General features: G+C 37.6%; 1 long non-coding RNA gene across 1 annotated transcript in view; it reads left to right on the top strand.

Moving 5' to 3' along the window:
• Nucleotides 1-11434: 11434 nt before the first annotated feature.
• The window catches only part of LOC144324634 (uncharacterized), a 39322-nt gene continuing 31700 nt past the window's right edge, over nucleotides 11435-19056 (top strand). The window contains exons 1-2 of the long non-coding RNA XR_013390065.1: nucleotides 11435-11682; nucleotides 12868-12969. This is a non-coding gene — a long non-coding RNA (uncharacterized LOC144324634). The remainder of the gene's footprint in view (nucleotides 11683-12867; nucleotides 12970-19056) is intronic.

The raw sequence follows: 19056 nt of genomic DNA, 5'->3' as shown, positions 1-19056 counted from the left end.
CACTTGTTATTTTATTCTCAGAAAAAATTCAATATATATATTAATTATAATTATAATTGAGCTTAAAGTAAGTCAAATCCCTAACCCATTATAGCTAGCTGTATTTTGTTCATTTTATTTCATAGGTACTAAAAACCAGTCGTGACATCTTATCCACTGCCACCTTCTATTAAGGTCAAGAAGACTTGAAAATTTCATGTCACTAGTTTACTTTTGGATGTAATATGGTAGCTGAGAGAATTGGGTTCTTTGATAAATTAAATGTTAATATAATTTTAAAGGCTCAGTAAAGCATATAAATTTGTACCTATTCTAGGCTTTAAGAGAAAAAGAAAACTTTCCACAAACTTCAAAACATTATCAAGAGCTCTTTTTAATGTACATTTAAATGCAGTTAAAAGTTTCAGTTTTCTTTCTTTCTTTCTTTCTTTCTTTCTTTCTTTCTTTCTATTAATTTAATGAAAGAAAGAAAATGGAAGAGGATGTGTGAAAGAGATGCAGCTGGGGGCAGAGCATCACCATAGGAAGGATTTTCCTGCGCCCAAGGATAAGAAAGAAGCCTCATACACTGAAAGCATGTTTTCATCAGACTTATGAACTATAGAACTACTGTTGTATGAGTCTCAAAATATAAATCTTTCTTTATGATGAAGAGGCAGGTAGTAATGAATTGTTGGTACAGAAAAGAGAGGAAGAAACGAAAAGCAACTTCAATATTATGCACATTTATGCAAATTTAACTTCTAAAATGAAAGGGTTTACTCTAAAATGAAAGTGACTGAAATGAATGGGTGAGAGGCAGAGAGATTGTGTAGGTTGTTTAACTCTTTGCCTGTAGAATTCTTTTGAAAGGCTGACTATAGCACAAAAGGCTGATCCATCTTTTACAGGTGCCACACTATTGTGAGTTCAGGCTGACATCCCAGATAGTAAGAATAAAAGGTAGATGTATTTTGTGAAGACCCAAGTGGAATAAAATGTCAAGTTCAGAAGAGAAGCCTCACATGGCTGGGAGTAGGTGATAAATAATCAAGGAATACAATTGGAATGGGCTGTAGGAACCTTTAGTAACCTTGACAACACTCAGAACTCTCCTATAATGTAGAATGCCATCAGGATCCTAGGTGAATTTGAAATGACAAAGCGCAATTATAGCAACTTAGTAAATATATTGCTATGGCAAGGGCAAGGACAAGAGACTCCCGAGGAATGGGTAATGAGAGATCTTAAGTTCATCTCAATGTATCTCATTTTGACCTCGGTTTACATAGACACAAAATCTCAAACACACATTTTAGCTTTTCTGGAGCCAAGGTGATCATCTTCTGCAGATCCTAATGTGTTTAACTTTTCCATAAAATGAAATCTGATATGAGTTTTCATAAGAGCCAAAAGAACACAAGTAAGAGAGATATGGTAATTAATGGGTATTCTACAACAATTATCTAGAAAAATTGTAAAACATAAAAGGAAAACTTACATGCAGATAAGCACTTTAATGATTTTGCCTGAAGATGGTGTTAAAACCCTTGGGGCAAAATGGAGGATGGATAGATGGAATTTGAATATATTTCTGCTTGTTTATATATAGTTTACTTCATTTTATTTTAATAATAATCCTCTAGGGCAGCCTGGGTGGCTCAGCGGTTTAGCACTGCCTTCAGCCCAGGGCGTGATCCTGGAGACCCGGGATTGAGTCTCACGTCAGGCTCCCTGCATGGAGTCTGCTTCTCCCTCTGCCTGTGTCTCTGCTTCTCTCTCTCTCTCTGTCTCTCATGAATAAATAAATAAAATCTTTAAAAAAATAATAATCCTCTATAATTACACTGTATGTAATAGTAACATTTGGAAAACTCAGGGCAGGGCAGGTAGCCAATGAAAAGTAACTTGAATCAAGACAAAGGGAGATTTAAAGAAAGGAAGAAGAAAGGTAGTTTGTTAGATAGAGCTTGTAAGATATACATACTCAAGGGAAAGGGTCATGACCCAAATAAGAAGACTGAAGAGTATGTCCTAGCCTAGTAAAAACAGAAAGTCTATATTTCAAATGAAAGATAGAAACAGAGAGAGAGAGAGAGAGAGACAGAGAAAGAAGAAAGATTCCGGACAGATGGAAGCTCTTTACCTGTCTAGTACAGTAAAATTGTGCAAGCAAATGTGACAATCAGAAGCATCTAAAAAACTGATATTTGATGCCTTAGTGAAAGGGTCATACAGCTTCTCTCTGGGCAGAAATTTCTTTCATCTGTTCTTTTGGGTTTTTAAAAAAGATCTTATTTGTTTATTTATGAGAAACACACACACACACACACACACACACACACACACAGAGGCAGAGACATAGACAGAGGGAGAAACAGGCTCCCTGCAGGGAGCCTGATGAGGGACTGGATCCCAGGACCCCAGGATCATGACCTGAGCCAAAGGCAGATGCTCAACCACTGAGCCACCCAGATACCCCCCTTTCATCTGTTCTGTAGCAATTTCTCCTGCCTTCAGAGACATTGCTTAGTCAGTGATAGACAATCCTTTTGCAAGGATTTTCTTTTTAAAAATTTATTTTTAAAAATTCAACTAGCCAACATACAGTACATCATTAGTTTCAAATATAGAGTTCAATAATTCACCAGTTGGATATAACACTCAGTACTCATGACATCACATGCACATAGATCTTAATAATAAAACATAACAGAGCCTTACCTACTAGTGGATGTCATCCTTTCTTAGGCCCTATAAAACATTTAGTTGTTGTTTTGTATGAAAATATAAAAATGTAGCTATCATTACAATAGTGTTTGCCTTACTAATATCAAATTCATGTTCTGATATACTCTGTCCATACCTGTGTATTTAATAACATTTTGTTTCAATGCCAAATCAGAGTATATTCTTTTTGAGAACATTTGACATGTCAGTTAAATTCAATGCATAGAGGTCCAACAATGCACATAACTCTACTGAAATGATGACACTGTGAACAACTATGTTCAAGTTTATGCATACACAGGTAATGAAGACCATGTCACAATACCTATAGCAATTATATGATTCCATTGATTATAAAATATAGTCTAATTTCATATATATTATTATGTGAATAAAAACTTTAGAACAATTGGAGTATGGCAATATGATATGTAAGATACACTTCCACATTTCATTTCATTATCACTTTTCATGTGTTTAGACAGCTGTAAGGAATTTTGGAAATTTATTTCACTAGGCCAAAAGTTCTATTTGCTTGGAAGCTTGCTTAGTACAATATACAAAGTAACTTCAGTTTTAATGAAGAACCAGTGGAAGGCAGAATTCTCCAAAAAAAAAGGGCAGTCAAGGGTACACTCAGCAGGATAGATAAAAACAGCATGTGCTAATTTAAACCAAGGATTCTGAGGTCTATTTAAAGGAACTTCCATGGATGCGCTTTATGCCACAAAATGGCAGAGAATACCTAGCTGGATGTGGAGATGTAAATATATACCATATATGCAAGAAACCAAACTGTTAGTCACACAGCATGGAACAAAAATGAAAATGTCATGCTTTGCAGATGCTAATTTCTATGCAATGAGGAAAGCAAAACCTAACCATACAAGCCCAACACTATTAATTAAACCAAAACACTGGCTTAGTTGTCTCCCACATGAACTTCCTAATAACTGTTCCAGGAAGATGAGTAATAGTAATAATGAACCCGTATCAGAGCTACAAAAGATATTATAAAATGGTAGGAGAGGAACAAAAAGAATCCTCATGTTGTAAATGAAAATATCACCAAAAGTAAAAATATTAAGAAAATATTATCTTTTGGGACGTGTGGATGGCTCAGTGGTTGAGCGTCTGCCTTTGACTCAGGTGGTGATCCTGGGGTCCTGGGATGGAGTCCCACATCAGACTCCCTTCAGAGAGCCTGCTTCTCCCTCTGCCTATGTCTCTGCTTCTTTCTATGTCTGTCATGAATAAATAAATAAAATCTTTAAAAAAAAAAAGAAAAAATATTATCTTTCTAAAACAAGAGCTAAGAGTAGAAGTAAAAGAGCTCAAAGAAGAAATGAGGAGACAATCAAATAAGATTAAAAATAAGAGCAGAGCTCAGGTGGAAAAGTGGAAGAGACAATCAAAGTATCATAGGTTACAGGCTAAATAAGAAGCAGCACAAAGAAAAAAGCTGAAAGCAATGCTATAGGTTGAACTGTATCTCCCCAAAATTCATATGTTGAAGTCCTAAACCCCTATACCTCAGGATGAAATCTATTTGGAAGTAGTGTTATTGCCATTCAATAAAACTAAATATTAATAGCAAAGCACTGCAAACAAAAGAGAACAACAATATGAGACTTGAAAACTGAAAAAAAAAACCCTTTTAAAGAATACTTGGGTCAAAGAGTTAATCAAAAGCAGAAATAAAGCAGAAATAAAAAATAAATATGAATTAACAACAATAAAATACTACATATCAAAACCTATATATAGCTAAAGATGTTCTTAGAGCAAATTTCATAGACTCAAATCTCCACACTATTAATCAAGAGGATATAAAAATAAATGGCAAGCCAAATGAAGAAATTAGAAAAATAAAGGTAAAATAATTAATGGTGATAGTGCAGAATTACAGATTTAATGAATTTAGTAAGAGGAGGAAGCAGTACATTCAAAATAAAATATAAAAGAAGAGTAACAGCTGTAGAGAAACACTTGCAAAACTACTTAATGCACCATTATTCAAATTAAGCCTAAACTATGTAGTAGGTATTTCTGAGAAAAAAATATAAATGATCAAATTGACTCCAAAGAAGTTATAAAATTAAACAGATTGATTAATATAGAAGACTGAAAAAGAGATGCAAAGATTTTCTTTTTTATTATAACATTAGATACTAAACTGTGATAAAAATAGCACAAAAAAGGGCAGCCTGGTGGCTAGCGGTTTAGCACCGGCCTTCGGCCCAGGGCGTGATCCTGGAGACCCGGAATCGAGTCCCACGTCGGACTCCCTGCATGGGGCCTGCTTCTCCTTCTGCCTGTCTCTCTTTCTGTCTCTCTCTGTCTCTCTCTCTCTCTGTATCTCTTATGAATAAATAAAAATCTTTTAAAAAATAGCACAAAAAGAAAAATACAAATCTCATTAAAGAGTTTAAATGTAAAAATACAAAATAAAATATTGGATCATAGAATCCAGCGGCACATTCAAAACATAAACTGTGGCTTAATGGGACTCATACAAAAAGAGTCCAGGGGTAGTTCATTTTGGGAAAATATGTGAATACTTTGAATTAATTGATCAAAGGATAAAAGTCAAATAATTAGCTTTATAGCTGTTTGTCTTAGCTGTAAGCTACTATAAGAAAATACCACAGAGTGGCTTAAACAACAGAACTTTATTTTCTCACAGTTTTGGAAGCCAGAAGTCCAAATCAGGGTGCCAGCATGGTTGCCTTTGGGTGTAGGCTCTCTTCCTGACTGGTAGACAGCTACCTTCTCTCGGTGTCCTCACATGGCAGGGAGGTCTTGGAGAGAGAGAGAACAAGGTTTCTGATGTCTCTTCACAGAAAGGCTCTAATGCCTCCCTCATGACCTCATCTAAACCTAATTATCTCCCAAAGACCCAAATACCAACACATTAGGGGTTGAGATTTCAACATATGAAATTTGGAGGAGACATAATTCAGTCCATAGCAATTTTGAAAATATATTTTGTGAAGTTCAACATATACTCTTTAATAAATGGAAATAGATAATTATTCCCTCAAGATAATCAAGTATATTTATCTCTAAACTTGTCAGCATTATATGTAATGGAGAAACAATGAAAGACTTCCTATTGAAGATAGGAATAGAAAAGATTTTGTTTTAAAGATTTTATTTATTTATTTATTTGAGTACAAGTGGGGAAAGGGGCAGAGGGAGAGAGAGAATCTCAAACACACTCTGTGCTGAGCTTGGAGCCCAAAGCATGGCTTGATCCCACTACCCTGAGATCATGACCTGAGACAAATCAAGAGAAGGACACTTAGCCAACTGAGCCACCAACATGCCCTGAAAAAGAATTTTAATATCACTTTGATTTTTTTTAAATCAATATAGATGACAGAGAATTTACACACAGTAGAGTGCTTTAATATATATATATATATATAAAAGATTTTATTTATTTATTCATGAGGGACACAGAGAGAGAGAGAGAGAGAGAGAGAGAGGGGGGCACAGACACAGGCAGAGGGAGAAGCAGGCTCCACGCAGGGAGCCTGACATGGGACTCGATCCTGGGTCTTCAGAATCACACCCTGGGCTGAAGGCGGCACTAAACCACTGAGCCACCCAGGCTGCCCGAGTGCTTATATTTTAAATGTAAATGTATACATCTATGTAACCACAGACTCCCCAAAGTTTCCATTACCCTCTAAATTTCCTTTTGCTTATTTTTTTTTAAGATTTTACTTATTTATTTACTTATTTATTTATAGAAAGAGAGGATAAGGGGGAGGGGCAGAGGGAGAGGGAGAGAGAGAATCTTAAGCAGGCTCCAAGCTGTGTGTGGAGCTCCATGCAGGGCTCCATCTCATGACTCTGAGATCATAACCTGAGCTGAAACCAGAGTCGGATGCCTAACCAACTGAGCCACTCAGGTGCCCCTCCTTCTGCTTCTTTTTAATCAATTATAGACTATTTCCTATTTCATGATTTTCCTCTATTGTTTCATGTAATTCTAGGGATACTACCCTAAGTAAGTAGAAAGTATGAAATAAGAAGTATAAAAACTAGAAAGGAAGAGATAAAATAATCATTATTTACAGCTAATATAATTACAGATCATCTGAAAAACAATGTAGATGTTAAGGTGGTTGGGCACAAAATTAATATTCCAAAGTCAACAGTTTTTCCCTAGTCAAATAACAAATAGCTGAGTAACATGATGGCCTTTTTTCCTTTTTCTATCTAACTGGGCTATCCAACAGAGAAACCTTGAAACCGTGGGTTGTGTTGAACATGGCAGAGCTGCTGTCACCCTAGGCCCTTAAACAGGTAGAGTCCTCTTCCCTTATCCCCACTAACCTGAAATATCCTCATTAAGCAGAAAAATAAGAAATGGCTTTCTACTGTATTTGAGAGGAAAATAACCAGCTGTAACAGAACTTATTTACAACTGAGCCAAAGGACTCAATTTTTTTCCTTTCCTGATTAGAATGAGGATACAATATCTGAAAATGCAGCAGCCATATTATAAGCACAAGGACAAAAGCCCCATGATACAGGGTATAGGACTAGTGTGTCAGTCTGGAATTGCCTTCCTCTAGACTTCTTGTTGCTTCAGATTAATAAACTTCTATTTAAGCCATTGTAGTAGATTTTCCTATTATTCACAGTCAAATGTAAGTAACCTAAACATTTCTCCAATCCATTGGGCAAAACATTCCAGCTTTCTTCTTGTTCTCATGCCTCTCTGACCATTTCTTCCCTGACTTTTTTGGGAGCTCTAATATGTCTACATTTTAACAGTGGATGTCATAGGGTTTTGTCCTTACTCCACAGGTCTTTTTACCACCTGGTATTTTTGCAGTGCACCATCTCCATGGTCATATGTGGTGGTTCTACTCCCTATCTACTTCTCTTTGTGATTTAATCTACCATTAGAGGTTGAATTACCTTGTATTAGTTCATCATTCATAGGGCAGATCAAACCCAGTCATCTCTCTTGTGTTCATATGAATGTATCCAGATAATTGTTGGACATTTACACTGGATGCGTCATACATGCCTCAATCTCAACATAACTCAAAAGACTTTATCATCTTTTCTAAATGGAGCCCTTCACTGATATATCCTATTTTAGTTGATATTGCCAAAAGCCAATTGGAGAAACTTGCCACTTTGCTTTATTTCTCCATATCCTTTGCTCCCGTATCTTCAAACACCTAGGGTTGGTGATTTTATCCTTTAAATATCCCTTAAAGTGTCCTCAGTCCTATCCAGATGAACATTGCTGTGTTGGGGACTTCATGATATCTTATGTAGACTACTGAAATACTTGCTAACAGCTCTAGCTGATTCCAATTATATCCCAGTCAAACTCATTCTCCACACAGCTGCCAGCGTGATCTATTTAAAATGCAAATAAGAAAAAAATAAAAATAAAAAAATAAAATGCAAATAAGACCATGTCATCCCCCTGTTGAAAACCATTTCATGGCATTCCATCAGCTGTGGGATAAAGTTCAAGCTCCTTAATATAACATGTAAGATCCTAAATTATCTGTTTTCTGCTGATCCGTCCAGCTTACAGTTTTCTGAATCTTTTGAAATTCATGTTCCATCCACACTCAAATGCCTATAATTCTTCTAACCTAGCATCCTTTTTTGCCTTTTATCTCCTATATTGTGTAGGTGTTAATTTAATCTTTTTTGGACACAGTACAGGCTGTGTCATGCCTTCTTTATCAGCTTGGGTTTTAGGTTCAATCAACGAAAATCAAATGAGAGTTATTTAAGACAAATATTTAATAAATGTCTGGTGTCCTATGGAATCTCCAGAAATCTAAGAAAATCAGATTCAGAGCTACACAGTAAGGAAAACTAGCTAAAACTCTCAAAACTGGCCCATGAGGAAAATACCATTGTTGCAGTGCCTTTGTTTGCTTAAGTTGCCAAAACAAAATGCCAGACTTGGCAGCTGAAACAATAGACATTCATCCTCACAGTTCTGGAGGCTGAGAAGTCCAAGATCATGGTGCCACTGACTTGCTTCTTGTTGAGGACTCTCTTTCTACTTGCAGACAACCACCTTCTCACCGTTTCTATGGTGGAGAGAGAGAACAAGCACTCTGGCTTTTCTTATAAGGGCCCATCATGAGAACTCCATCTTCATGGCTTCATCTAAACCTAATTATTTTCCAAAGGATTCATCTCTGATTATCGTCACTTTGGGGGTTAGAGCTTCAACATATGAATTTCTGGGAGACACAGTTCAGCCCCTACCATGTAGTGAAGGACCAGATGCTGGAGATAGCGCTGCCAAATCCACTGCTGCTTGACCCAGGATCCATCACTATCACCTCTGCCACTCCCAGCAAGGGGACTTGATTTTTCTGCACTCACTATTGCTCCTGCCCTCGAGAAGATCCTTGTGGGACTCTTTTCTTTTCATCATCACCTCCATATTCTAAGCCTGAGCAGAGAGTAACCAAATGGAGGAGTCTGAGTTGTATGTCTATGTCCTAGCTGCAAAGCATGCTGGGAAAATAGTATATAACTTTAAGACATCCATTATTTGTAAGCTAGAATTTCTCAAACATAAGAAAGGGGTACATATGTTGAGTGGTCAAAAAGATTTTTCAAATGCCCACTACATTTCATTTATTTGGCTTTCCAACAACAATTCACATCTTTTTTCCCATTCTGAACACTTAAAAAATGCTCCCATCTGGCATAATGCAATAATCCTTCATTACATTAAAAAAAAAAGCTTGCTTTTTTCCCCCAATGCAGTTAACCCCACACTGCATTCAGTTTCAAGTCTGGGACCTCTGGTTGTGTTTATTACTCCTTTAGGGTTGTCACAATCTTTGACTTAATATTTCATAAGCTATGGATCAGAGTATTAACCACTACTAATATTCTCCTATAAAATATAAAATTATGGGGTAAAGGGAAAGAAATGATATTTTATTTTTTAGTTTTAAAATCAAGTGCTATATTCAAACCATAAAGAAGTTATACAACTCAACACAAAAAAAAATCCCAAATAATCAAATTAAAATCAGGTTACATACAATTTATATATATCAAAATGCACATTTTATTTATTTACTATTTATTTACGCCACATTTTAAGTGCCCATTCAATGCGGTTTGATTAATATAAACCTTGGTTTATAGAAACATAGAATACATTCATTACCTCAGAAAGCTTCCTTAGGATACTTCCTTTACGATCAATCCCATGCCCTCCCTCAGGCAACCAATGATCTGGTTTCTGATTAGTTCTGTCTGTGCTAAAACTTCATATAAATGGTATCATGTAGTGTGTATTCTTTTATGCTTGACTTCTTTGCATCACAATGTTTTTGGGATTCATTTATGTTGTATGCTTCATTAGTTCATATCTTTGTTGATTAACCTTCCATTTGATGAATATACTATAACTTGTTTATCCATTCACCTGTGGATGGACATTAGGTTTTTCACTATTATAAATAAAGCTTCTTGGATAGTCATGTACAATTATTTCTGTGGACATATGCTTTCGCTTCTATTGGGTGATTACCTAGGAGAGGAATTGCTAGATCATAAAAAACTGTCAGGCTATTTTCTAAGATTGTTGTATCATAAGACATTCCAACCAACTATGTGTGAGAATTCTAGTTGATCCAAATCCTCATCAACACATCGACACTTTGTATTGGTAATTTTTTTTGAACGCTAATCATTTTAGTGAGTACCTCATTGTGATTTTAATTTACACTGCAAGACTAAAGATGTAGACCATTTTTTTCATCTACTTATTGATCATTTAAAAAATATCTCTTTTTGTGAAACATCTTTTTGAGCCTTTTGACCATTTAAAATTTAATTATTTTTTAGGGAACTTCCAAGAGTTCTATGTTCTTTCATATTCCTCCCAGTCCCTTTAGTAATAGTTAGGGTTTCTTATGACTTTCTTTTATCTTTTTGCCTAATATCTCAGAACTGTCTGAAGTAATATTGGCTAACCGGATCAGGTTTCCTTCCTTGGGTGCTAAGACCTCTAGAGACCAGAATTACAAAGAGAATGAAAAGAAAAACTTGGTAAGTCTCCCCTTCGGTTATAATGGTGAGAGGTATTGCTTCCCTCTCACTTCCTCTTCTTTAGCCTTGGAACCATATTTTCTGACTATGGCAGAACAAATACCATATAGAACAGTGTGCCAACCTCACTGAGTGTGGTCTCCCACCAACACACTGAGCCTTTAATAGACCATCCTACCATTCATTAAGGCCAGCTGTTTGGGGTTTATTAGGTGGATGGTAAAACCGGTGAATGTTGTGGGTGTCAGTCCACTGACTTCCTTCTGGCTGGAGGAAGTCAACAAGAAGATGTGACCACTGGTTGATCCGTAAGCTATCCCTAGGCTCTTGGAGGCTCTTTACTCACTCCCTTGTCCTTGGAATGTATATTACACCTGCTGTTCTCATAGCTGGAGCCATTTCAAGGATGTAACCTTGAGAGAGGCAGTTGTTGTTGAGACTGGCTGGACTGTGTACATGACTGAATCTCGTTAAGGCCTCTACGTACACTTTCAAGATTCTGATGCACTGTGCGGAGATTTACTCATCTTGTGCCCACCCAAGACAAGCCTCAAAAGTAACTGCCTATTAAAACTGCCATCTACCAATCTGGAGTGGTCTGCCTCTTTCTCTGGTCTCCCTTTGCCCTGAGTATACCACAACCAGTTTTGAATTTCACCCCAGGGGACTCCTAAGGTTTCAAACCAATACCTCCTGATTGAAAAGTGAGTTTTCTTTTCTTTTATTTTTTTTAAAGATTTTATTTATTTATTCATCAGAGACACAGAGAGAGAGAGGCAGAGAGAGAAACAGGCTCCATGCAGGGAACCCGACACGGGACTCGATCCTGGGACTCCAGGATCACACCCCGGGCTGAAGATAGCGCCAAACCACTGAGCCACTGGGGCTGCCCGAAAAGTGAGTTTTCTTATTAGAAGTAATGTTGTGTGGAATCTCACAATGGTGAATAAGATAATCAGTAAGTCCACAGATGGTATAGCTGGCATACAAGAGTGGCAGGCAGAAAAAAATAAATATCAAGAATGAGTGTTTATTCCAGTGAGAAAAAATCATTTTCCACCCTGTGATGGAAAGAGTCCAATGCAATCAACTTACCACCGGGTAGCTGGCTGATACCTCAGTGTATGGCAGCCTATCAAAGTCTAAGGGTTGGTCATTGCTGCTGGCATAATGAGGACTCAGCTGTGGTGATAGCCAGGTCAGCTTTGATGAGGGAAAATCTTGTGACTGAGTCCATGCTTAGCCTCCCTCCCTGCCAGGATGGATATTTTGTTATTGAGTGCAATAGATAAGCACTGAGAGAACTAGGAAAAGGGGAGGCTGACTGACATCTTCAAGACAGTGATTTCACCCACATGATTACTGATAATCTCCAGCATAGTGGGACCTTTTTTTGTATGTTCACATGAGATCCAATGAGGGCCAATTCTGTGAATTTCATTCATATAACTCATCCCCAAATCTCTGCCACCAATCTTTTCCCTTTAATATCTCTGAAAATCTAGCCAGGCCATCAGTCACTTCCTGTGAATTACTACAGCTATGCATACTTCAGGCCATCTTTCTTTTTCATGGATTGATTTCTACCTCCTGAGAGGATTGATTACTCTTAGCCAATATTTTTATAAATCTTTATTACCACTGCATTGTCATCAGAGCACACTAAGTCAGGCTTAAAGTGTTTTCTTCTCTCTTAAGTGATCATAAGAAATTCTCTGGAACACCCTTGGTTTGGGTTGAGGAAGAGATAGCAGTGAGGTTGTGATTCACCCATTTATGTAACTTACTTGAGCTTTCAGGATTTGCTTGACCTTGCTTCTTTATATAACACCTCTGCTTGTTCGTGGGGTGTTGTTGAACATGAGCAATTTTTTGACTCGATGAATCACGTAAAACCCTGTAAATTATGGGCATCTCAGATTGTATGATGACCAAGTGTTTCATGGTTTAGCATTTAGCCTACCAAGGTTTAGTAATAAGCCAGTAGCCATTTCTCAAAAGGAATTTAGTCATTTGTCTAAGAAAGATACATTAACTCATCAGGACACTTTGCTTTCATTTTTCTATTTTATCTTTCCATAGGCTCCGTTTAACACACTAATATCCCACAGATTATCTGCTGGGTCCTTCACACAAACTATCCACCTGGATCAGTTGGAGACCTACCTCTTCCTTTGAGACTTGGTAAATAGAACAATACACACAACTACACTATTAATTTCAAAACCTAGAGATCCAGTACCAATATGCCTTTATATTTGGGATTTGAAGAGGGTGAGGATAAAGAGTACAGCAAGTTGTCTTTCAGTTTGGAAAGGGTGTCCCACAATGTCCTGGACCACTGATTCCTACAAACTTCACTGTAGTGGCTCAAGTTTGTATTTTTATGGGAAATATCTTCTATCTTCTGGCACATATGTATCTCATAACACTACCTAGAATGCCATTATATCTTACTATAGTTCCTACAGACATGACACCATCAATGGAGAGACCAGCTGATGTCCTATGGTGATGTTGAGATAAGCAAGGTAACTGGGACTAAATAGTAGCATAGATCTGAAGAACTGGTGTAGCTCTCAGGTTAGATGGTGAGTGTACTCCTGTCTCTTCCAGGTTATAGCTATGTGCTTCTGTTGTTGTCTTCTTTTTGGGAAAGAGAAAAAAACACTCCTTTTGTGTCTGTGATTCTTTAAATGTACATCAGAATCATCTAGAGGGCTCATGAAAGCACAGGCTATTAGGCAACACCTCCACACAGGCTGTTAGGCAACACCTCCAGAGTTTTTGATTTAGGAGGTCCAGATTAAATAGGGCTATGAAAGGAATCAGCATTCCTAAACCTTTCAGACCATTGATAGTATCACTAATTCCTTTGTTCTCTCAGGGATTAGTATTAGTTTTAGTTTTGTTTTATAATTTTGGCATGGGTCAGATTGCTAAGATGGCACTTCTGCCAATTATCAGGTAAACCTGTTTCTAAGTAAACACTCCAGAACTAGACAATTAGACTCATACTATAATATGGACCCTGGGCAAAACTTATGTATTTATCATCTGACTTATGGCATTCTGGGTCCCCAGGAATCAAGCAGTTAGCTCAAAGTTAAGATTCTAAAATTCTTAAAATATCTGTGTATTTTCCTTTTCCCAGGTACAGGTTTCCTGGTCCATGGCCACAGATCCCTTAGAGAAGGGCAGTGAGAAAATTTTGATACAATTTATGTTATTACTTTAAGTATACTAGGCTTCCATTCAGTCAAGGGACTCTGGGTATCTGAACTGACAGGTCTGAGAATTCAGTGAGGAACTATGTTTCACTATTATCATGGCTCAAATCAGACTTCTGTTGGCCAGATCTAGATGGTTTATTTTATTGTTATTATACAGATTAATTAGTACTTTAGTTCATTTTCCATGTAGTTTAGTCCTAAGACCTCATGATTAATTAGGCATTACCAGAGATCTGTGTGGATGTGTTATTTGGTTATCAATCTAGTACTAGGATCTATGATGATAACCGGTTCCATTTTGTCTTGGTTGGGTAAGTGCTGCTAGTTGGCCTGTTTCTGCTCTAGGATCCCACCATCCCATTGAAATTATGAAGCTTGTTTCAATGATGGTGTCTCCTACCCACATACTTGTTCAACAGGAATCAGCCACTGAGGTTTTTCTTTTTTTCAATTTTGCTTTGTTTTGTGTGTGTGTGTGTGTGTGTGTGAGTGTGTGTGTGTGTGTGTGTTTACTGATGATCTCTTCATCAGTGTATTTCCCTACAAATTTGTGAAGTGAGCATATTCAGGGACCACTTGAAAGTGGGGGTGTGTCCTTGTAAGGGAATGGGTCCCACTTAACCTACATCTATATCTTCATAAGTTATTAGGTTCCTTTCTGTACATCTCAATCTCACTGCTCATTAGAATCAGGTGGAGAGTTCTTGAAAATCCTGTTGCTCAGTCTATATCTCTGTCCAAGACTCTGTAGCAAGTAGGATCCAGGCATACATATTTTTTTTGAGGCATACATATTATTCAAAATTCATTGGCTAATTTCACATTGCAATTACAAAATTAATTTATATAATCCCAACTTTACTAGATGTAAGCCACTATTGAGTCTAACTTTCAGCTTTCAACTGAGCAAATAATTTAAAGGAGTTTTATCTGTTCAAGCCAGCACATTAAATCCAGACTATGCGCTAAGTGCACTTCTGTTGATAAAATTAACCCAATCTGAAATTAAATGTCTTCTCCCTATCCAAATACCCTTAAAATTCATTCCCATATATATTCCCTTATATTTTTCTTTGAGTAAAATTCTTATTTTTAATAAATTAACTTTTTATTGGTGTTCAATTTACCAACATACAGAATAACACCCAGTGCTCATCCCGTCAACTGCCCTCCTCAGTGCCCATCACCCATTCACCCCCACCCCCCACCCTCCTCCCCTTCCACCACCCCTAGTTTGTTTCCCAGAGTTAGGAGTCTTTATGTTCTGTCTCCCTTTCTGATATTTCCCACACATTTCTTCTCCCTTCCCTTATATTCCCGTTCACTATTATTTATATTCCCCAAATGAATGAGAACATACACTGTTTGTCCTTCTCCGATTGACTTACTTCACTCAGCATAATACCCTCCAGTTCCATCCACGTTGAAGCAAATGGTGGGTATTTGTCGTTTCTAATGGCTGAGGAATATTCCATTGTATACATAAACCACAGCTTCTTTATCCATTCATCTTTCGATGGACACCGAGGCTCCTTCCACAGTTTGGCTATTGTGGACATTGCTGCTAGAAACATCGGGGTGCAGGTGTCCCAGCGTTTCATTGCATCTGAATCTTTGGGGTAAATCCCCAACAGTGCAATTGCTGGGTCGTAGGGCAGGTCTATTTTTAACTCTTTGAGGAACCTCCACACGGTTTTCCAGAGTGGCTGCACCAGTTCACATTCCCACCAACAGTGTAAGATGGTTCCCTTTTCTCCGCATCCTCTCCAACATTTGTGGTTTCCTGCCTTGTTAATTTTCCCCATTCTCACTGGTGTGAGGTGGTATCTCATCATGGTTTTGATTTGTATTTCCCTGAAAATACTTGCCCTGATGGCAAGTGATGCAGAGCATTTTCTCATGTGCATGTTGGCCATGTCTATGTCTTCCTCTCTGAGATTTCTCTTCACGTCTTTTGCCCATTTCATGATTGGATTGTTTGTTTCTTTGGTGTGGAGTTTAAGAAGTTCTTTATAGATCTTGGAAACTAACCCTTTATCTGATATGTCATTTGCAAATATCTTCTCCCATTCTGTAGGTTGTCTTTTAGTTTTGTTGACTGTATCCTTTGCTGTGCAAAAGCTTCTTATCTTGATGAAGTCCCAATAGTTCATTCTTGCTTTTGTTTCTTTTGCCTTCGTGGATGTATCTTGCAAGAAGTTACTGGCTGAGTTCATAAAGGGTGTTGCCTATGTTCTCCTCTAGGATTTTGATGGAATCTTATCTCACATTTAGATCTTTCATCCATTTTGAGTTTATCTTTGTGTATGGTGCAAGAGAGTGGTCTAGTTTCATTCTTCTGCATGTGGATGTCCAATTTTCCCAGCACCATTTATTGAAGAGACTGTCTTTCTTCCAATGGATAGTCTTTCCTCCTTTATCGAATATTAGTTGCCCATAAAGTTCAGGGTCCACTTCTGGATTCTCTGTTCTGTTCCATTGATCTATGTGTCTGTTTTTGTGCCAGTACCACACTGTCTTGATGACCACAGCTTTGTAGTACAACCTGAAATCTGGCATTGTGATGCCCCCAGATATGGTTTTCTTTTTTAAAATTCCCCTGGCTATTCGGGGTCTTTTCTGATTCCACACAAATCTTAAAATAGTTTGTTCTAACTCTCTGAAGAAAGTCATGATATTATGATAGGGATTGCATTAAACGTGTAAATTGCCCTGGGTAACATTGATATTTTCACAATATTAATTCTGCCAATCCATGAGCATGGACTATTTTTCCATCTCTTTGTGTCTTCCTCAATTTCTTTTAGAAGTGTTCTGTAGTTTTTAGGGTATAGATCCTTTACCTCTTTGGTGAGGTTTATTCCTAGGTATCTTATGCTTTTGGGTGCAATTGTAAATGGGATTGACTCCTTAATTTCTCTTTCTTCAGTCTCATTGTTAGTGTATAGAAATACCATTGATTTCTGGGTTTGATTTTGTATCCTGCCACTCTACCAAGTCGCTGTATGAGTTCTAGCAATCTTGGGGTGGAGGCTTTTGGGTTTTCTATGTAGAGTATCATGTCATCGGCGAAGAGGGAGAGTTTGACTTCTTCTTTGCCAATTTGAATGCCTTTAATATCTTTTTGTTGTCTGATTGCTGAGGCTAGGACTTCCAGTACTATGTTGAATAGCAATGGTGAGAGTGGACATCCCTGTCTTGTTCCTGATCTTAGGGGAAAGGCGCCCAGTGCTTCCCCACTGAGAATGATATTTGCTGTGGGCTTTTCGTAGATGGCTTTTAAGATGCTGAGGAATGTTCCCTCTATCCCTATACTCTGAAGAGTTTTGATCAGGAATGGATGCTGTATTTTGTCAAATGCTTTCCCTGCATCTAATGAGAGGATCATATGGTTCTTGGTTTTTCTCTTGCTGATATGATGAATCACATTGAGTAAAATTCTAATTGAAGTATAACATACATAGAGAGTAAAATGCAAAATTTGTAAGTGTATAGCTCCATGAATTTTACAAAGTGAACACAGCCTTGCAACCATTACATTAACTGGAACATTAACACCACATTAGAAACCCCTACATTGTCCCTTACACTCATTACACCTTCTGCAAAATTAACTATTTTTAAACTTTCACCACTATAGAGTATTTTGCCCGTTCTTAAACTTTGAATAAAAGGAATCACATGGTGTGTACTCTTTAATACTGCTTTCTTTTGCTTAAGAGTGTGTCTGTGGGATTCATCTTAATTACATATTGCAGTAGTTTGTTCTTTTTCATTGTTGTGTACTAGTTCATTTAGGAAATTTATCATATTTTATTTACTAATTTTATTTTTTATGTTATTTGAGCTATTTACTGCTTTGAAATATTAAAATGTTGCCATTGTGAATGCTCTTGGATATGTTTTTTGGCATACATATGTATTATGCATGTCTGTTATATTCAGTCTTTTTAATATTAGTCATCTCAATGAATGCATTGGGGCATCTCTTTGTGGCTTTAATTTGTATTTATCTGATGATATTGAGCACCTTTCATTGTCTTATTGGATCTTTGGATGCTCTTTTTCTATTGAATAGCCTGCCTTTTTTCTTTTTTTATAGTTAGGAGTCTGGGTCCCCTTAAGGAAGGACCAGGGCACACTACTGAAACTATACTATTAATCTTTCTTCAGCCTTCCCCAAAGGGACTTTGACATTTACCAGGATAACTGAACATTGGGGAAAAGGAAATAATTAGAACTTTCAGAGACTATTATTGTACACTGGGTCTGAAATGACAATAATTCCAGGAGACCTGAAACATTACTGTGGCCCTGCAGTCAGAGTAGGGCCTTCTGGAGGTCAGGTGATCAATGGATATTTAGCCCAAGTCTGTCTCACAGTGGGTCCAGCAGGTCCATGTGGGTCTAGCGGGTCCATGAACCCTTCCTGTGGTATTTCCCCAGTTCCAGAATGCATAATTGGGGCAGTCATACTTAGCAGCTGGTAGAATTCTCACATTGGTTCCCTGACCTGTGGAGTAAGAGCTAATATGGTAGGAGAGGTCAAATGGAAGCCATTAGAACTGCCTCTACCTAGGGAAATAGTAAAGCAACACAGCATCCCTAGAAGAATTGCAGAGATTAGTGTCACCATTAAGGACCTAAAAGACACAAGAGTGCTGATTACCACTACATACCCTTTCTCCTCTCCTATTTGGTCTATGCAGAAGACAGATGGATTTTGGAGAATGACAGTGGATTATCATAAGCTAAGCCAGGTGGTGACTCCAATTGCAGCTGCTGTACCAGATGTGCTTTCATTGCTTGAGAAAATTAACACATCTGCTGGTACTTGGTATGCAGCTATTGATCTGAAAAATGCCCTTTTCTCCCCACTTGTCCATAAGGCCCACGAGAATTACTTTGCTTCAGCTGCCAAGGCCAGCAATATACCTTCACTGTCCTACCTCAGGGATATACTGACTCTCTAACTCTCTATGACGACTCTATGTCATAATTTAGTTTGAAGAGATCTTGATTGCCTTTTCCTTCCACA

Source organism: Canis aureus, chromosome 12 (assembly GCF_053574225.1).
Source record: "Canis aureus isolate CA01 chromosome 12, VMU_Caureus_v.1.0, whole genome shotgun sequence".
In the NCBI taxonomy this organism is placed as follows: domain Eukaryota; kingdom Metazoa; phylum Chordata; class Mammalia; order Carnivora; family Canidae; genus Canis; species Canis aureus.
The sequence above is the reverse complement of the archived record's forward strand: the minus strand, read 5'-3'. Positions and strand labels throughout refer to the sequence as shown.